Here is a 5,894-nt window from a genome sequence, read left to right as displayed (position 1 = left end):
TTTAAACCAGCTCTATCATTAGGATTCTCATGAACCCATAGCCCACGTTCTCCTTTCTCTCTGTTTTAGATATCCTTTTTATCTGCATTGACCAATATGAGGTCCCCATCTACAAAACCACCCATATCAGAAGAATGACTTGTGTATTGGAAACCAAAACATGGCTCAAACAAACAGTTGACGTGCCTGAAGATGATAAATTACAATAGTGTCAATATTTTTTAAAGATCTTTTTTTTTAAAATTTTATTTATTTATTTGACAGAGAGAGAGAGAGATCACAAGTAGGCAGAGAGGCAGCAGAGAGAGAGGGGGAAGCAGGCTCCCTGCTGTGCAGAGACCCCCATGCGGAGGTTAAATCCCAGGACCTTGAGATCATGACGGGAGCTGAAGGCAGGGGCTTAACCCACTGAGCCACCCAGGCACCCCTATTTTTTAAAAGATGTTATTTATTCATTTGACAAAGAGAAAGAGACAGTGAGAGAGGGAGCACAAGAGAGAGGGAGAAGCAAGTTCCCTGCTGAGCAGGGAGCTTGATGCAGGGCTCCATCACAGGACTCTGGGATCATGACCTGAGCCAAAGGCAAACGCTTAACGATGGAGCCATCAGGCGTCCCTAATAGTCTTAACTGACATTAAAAAATTTCTCTTGGCTGTTACGCTGAAAAAATAAATAAATTAAAAAAAATTTCTCTTGGTTGTGCTCATTTTTCACCACTGGTTGCTATTGTACACAGGTTGAGAATTATTTAGGCCCTTTGATTCTTTTTTGTCCAGTTAGTGCCTTTACTCCTGGTCTTCTTATTGACCCCTAACAGCTCTATTAGCTATTCTCAAATTAATCAATTCTGATAGTTGTCTGATATAGTTTGGTGTCTGACATAGGTTTGTGGGCCTATCCTTTAATTTTGACATTGGGGACTTGCACCAAATTTGGCACAGGTAAAAGACATTCAATCTCTAACCCTTCTGAAAATTCCTAGGGCTTATTTTAATGGGTTAGGCATAGTTCCACTGTGTAGCTCGGATGGAGCTTTCATATTTACTTTTACATCTCACCTCTTTAAGAAAGAACCTTCACAATGGAAAACAGCAGCAAGAGTTGGAAGACTTTAAAATGGAAGCTGTTAGTGCAGCAGTAAAATTTGGCCATGTAAATTTTTTTCTCTCTCCCTCATTAGGTTTCAATATTTTTTAGTATTATGGCTTATCCAAAACAGACTAGCGTTGAATTGGAGCTTTCCGTTTTTCAAAAATTATGACCTATTTACCTAAGTTCTATTTTAACGTGAATCAGTGTTTTCTGGGCTTGAATTTCAACAATTCTTTTATTAAAATGTTCAGAATAAGGACTGCAGAAGTAAATGCTCGAACTATTTCATTAGTTAGGTCTTCCAGAGATTTATTTAACTTAATAGAATCTCTTCAATAGCTCCATCAGTATAGAAATATGATCTCTTATGTTTATGTATTTTTCTTTAAAAAAATTTATTAGGAAACTTTCCAAACATAATGAAAAGTGGAAAGTATAATAAACTTCCATTTACCCATCACCTGATTTAAACAACCTTCTATATTTTGCCATTCATGTTTATGTTTTAATAATCAAGATTGCTGGATATTAATCGGGAATATCATCATCTGCTATTATTAAAAATGCTAATAAAATTACTCAGTTTGCAAAACTATGATTTTAGGTGAATTTCATTTTAAAAATTAGAAGAGTAATTGAAGAACAGTGATCAGATATGCTATATTGAGTTTAAAAAATTCGTTCTTATTTCTGCTTTTTGCAGCTAGTATTTAAAATATTGGTGGAGTATGAAGTTTTGTTTTCCAAATGTCAGCTGTTCCTTTCTCTATTCCTGGTTCAAAGCCAGCATTGTCAGAAGGGAGACAAGTTGGCAACTAGCCTAAATACCAGTGGGAATACATCGTCTCTTTTGGACTTATATTCTTAAATACCACCTTAAAAATCTGTAGATAATTAGTGCAGCAATCTTGAAAATATTAATTAAGAAAAGAGCTAATAATTACCATGTTTCAAATTGAAAGTGATATAATGAGACTTAAGCTGTGAGGTTTTTATTTGAAATTGATTAAGACCTTCAATGAATTACTTGGCAAAGAGAAATTTCCCATTTCTGTTCTTTACTAGTTCATAGAAGTATAAACAGTCTCAATATTTGTTTACTTATAGATTATCTTGTCTAATTCCATTTCATTTTAATTATTTATGGGTAAAATTCTCTATTTGCAATAATGAGATTGAGCAGAACTGGTCAAATAATCTTGACAAAAAGTGAAGAGATTTGATTCTGCTTTTAAAAAGCTGTACAGCTCAAGCATACAATTTCCTTTACTGAAATTTTAGAAGATTTTTCTATAAATCTACTTTAAGTTTTTCCCAAATCATTGTTTATGCATGTGACATAATGCATTGAGTTTCCTTTTTTCCCTCCCTCTCCAAGAAACCTGAAATGGTGAATTAGAAAAAGGTTTGAGGCTGAATGATGCTATTTTGAATAGCTTGGTGTTGACAGGCTGGGTGACAGTTTAGGAGCTTTAACTGCTGACACCACTCTTGCGGATGATGATATCCCTGTGAAATACTCTGCCCTGATCCGCCTTCAGAAATCTTAACCGCATCAGTCAACCCCTGTTGCCTGAACCTATGAGGTCATCATTATTACTTCATTTTGTATTCCTGTATAATCCCAGCTGAACTTCAGAAGTGTTTCTGCTTTTCCCATCAAGTTATTACTCTGAAATATGGAAATAATCTGAGAGATCTTTTATGAAATGTATACTCCTCTATTTATCCTAAGTATGCCATTGAAGCAACAAGGTAATTTTCTGAGCAATAGATTCACCAAATCTAAATAAACTTCCGGTGAATCAAATAGGTTCCCTCCATGCAAATAATCCTCTGGGCAAAAAAGACAATGATGTGATACTCATGGAACAAGGATGGCAGTACTGTGGAGAAGGAAGATAGAGTTTGATGAGAATGAAAAGAAATTTGAACGAAAACAACTAATGAACCAGTGAAAAAGTGCCAGAGATTATTGACATTACTAATTCAAGCAATCTATTAAAAAACAGTGGATTTCCTCTAAGTTGGAAGAAAAGTCCGTAAGTAGAAATAATACATTAGCAAAAAATTTCACAAGTAAAGCTGACATATATAAAATGACTGGATTAATGACTTATAAAACCAGTACGTAAGTTGAAACGCTAAGGCAGTAGAATCAATTATATCTACAAAAATTAGTCAAGGGATACACAGAATAAAAAGATGTGGAATATGACATCATATACATAAAATGTGGAGGAAGGTAAAACTTCAGTGCTTTTAAAATGTGTTCAAGCTTAAGGAAACGTCAACATAATATAGACTGCTATACACATAGAATGTTATATACGAACCCAATGATAACCACAAATCAAAAACGTCTAATAGTTAAACAGAAAATAAAGAGAAAGTAGTGCAAGCACAACACTAAAGAAAGTCATCAAACCACAGTGGAAGAGAAGACAAGAAAAAAGGAATACAGAACTAGAAGTATGAGAAAACAATCGGTAAAATGACAATAATTACATGTCTTTAAATGTAAATAGACTAAATGCACTAATGAAAAGATACAGGGTTACTGACGGATGAGAAAACAAGACTTATCTATATGCTGCCTACAAGAGTCTCACTCCAGACGTAAAGACACATACACACTGAAAGTAAAGGGGTAAAAAAAGATATTCCACGCAAATAGAAGCAAAGAAGAAAAAGCCAGGGTAGCAATAATTGTAACAGACAAAATAGACTTTAAAATAAAGACTGTAGCAAGAGACAAAGAAGGACATTATGTAATGATAAAGGAATCAATCCAACAAGAGAATATAACATCTGTAAATATCTCTGCACCCAAAACAGGGGTACCTAAATACATAAAGCAAGTATTAACGACATAAAGGGAGCAACTGATGGTAATACAATGATAGGAGGAGACTTTAACACTCCACATACATCAGTGGACTAGATCATCCAGACAGAACATTAATAAAGAAACATTGCCTTTGCACAACACAGTAGACCATATGGACTTAACAGATTTTTACAGAATATTCCATCCAAAAAAAAGAGAATATACATTCCTTTCAAATGCACATGTGACATTCTCCAGACTAAAACATGTTAGGCCACAAAACAAGTCTCAATAAATTTAAGAAGATTGAAATCATATCAAGCATCTTCTCTGACCACAGTGGAATGAAACTAGAAGTCCGTCAGAAGAAAAAAAAAAAAACTGGAAAAAAAATGTACACACACGGAAGTTAAATAACATGTTACCAAACATCAAATTGGTTGACGAAGAAATCAAAATGAAAATTAAAAAATACATGGAGAAAAATGAAAACGAAACACAATGACCCAAAATCTTTGAAATGGAGCAAAAGCAGTTCTAAGATGGGAATGTATAGTGATACAGACTTGCCTTAAGAACAAGAAGATTTCAAATAAACAACCTGAACTTACATCTGAAGGACTTAGAAAAAGAATAACAAAGCCTGAAACTAGTAGAAGGAGGGAAATAATAACTATTACAGCAGAAATAAACAAAATAGAGACTGGAAAAAAAAAACAATAGAAAAGATCAATGAAGGCAAGGGCTGGTTCTTTGAAAAGATGTATAAAATTGTAAACCTTTAGCCAGACTCATTAAGAAAAAATAGAGAGAACTCAAATAAATAAAATCAGAAATAAAGGAGGAGAAATAATAATAAAAAACATAGAAATAAAAAATATGTAAGAGAATACTATGAAAAGTCATATGCCAGCAAATTAGATAACCAATAAGAAATGGTTAAATTCCTAGAAAATATGACCTTCCAAAACTGTATCAGAAAGAAATAGAAAATTGGAACAGAGCAATTATTACTAATAAAATTGAATCAGTAATCAAAAACTCCAAAGAAACAAATGTCAGACCAGACGGTTTCACAGGTGAACTCTACCAAACATTTAAAGAAGAATTAATTCTTTCTTTTTTATTAAACTATTCCAAAAAAAAAAAAAAGATGGAAATTTTCCAAATTCATTCTTTCAGGCCAGGATTACCCAGATATTAAACCAGAGAAAGTCACTACTTAAAAAAAAATGAAGAAAGAAAGAAAACTACAGGTCAATATCCCTGATGTACATAGATGCAAAAATTCTCAGAAAAGTATTAGCAACCTGAATTCAACAATGCATTGAAAGGAATCATTCCTCAATGATCAAGTAGGATTTATTCCAGGGATATAAGTGTGGTTCAGTATTTGCAAATCAATCAGTGTGACACATCACATTAACAAGAAGGATAGAAACCATTTGACCATTTAAACAGATTCCAAAAAATGTTTGACAAAATGAAATATCTATTCATGATAAAAATGCTCAACAAAGTGAGTTGAGAGGGAACATATCTCAACATAATAAAGCCCATACATGCAAAATGCACAGCTGACATCTTATGCAATGGTGAAAAACTGAAAGCTTTTCCTCTTAGGTCAGAAAAAAGACAGGGATGTCTACTCTCACCACTTTTATTCAACATAGTACTGGAAGTCCTAGCCACAGCAACCAGACAGGAAAAAGAAATAAAGGACATCTAAATCGGTAAGGAAGAATTAAAACTGCCAGTATTTGCAGATGATATGACACTATATAGAGAAAGCTCTATAGATTCCATCAAAAAACTATTAGAACTAATAAATTGAATTCAGTAAAAATAAATGAATTCAGTAAAGTTGCAAGATAAAAAATTAATATACAGAAATCTGTTGCATTTCTATGCACTAATAACAAAGTAACAGAAACAGAAATTAAGAAAACAACTCCATTTACAATTGAACCAA

The sequence above is a fragment of the Meles meles genome, chromosome 3 (assembly GCF_922984935.1).
Source record: "Meles meles chromosome 3, mMelMel3.1 paternal haplotype, whole genome shotgun sequence".
Classification (NCBI taxonomy): Eukaryota; Metazoa; Chordata; class Mammalia; order Carnivora; family Mustelidae; genus Meles; species Meles meles.
The sequence above is the reverse complement of the archived record's forward strand: the minus strand, read 5'-3'. Positions refer to the sequence as shown.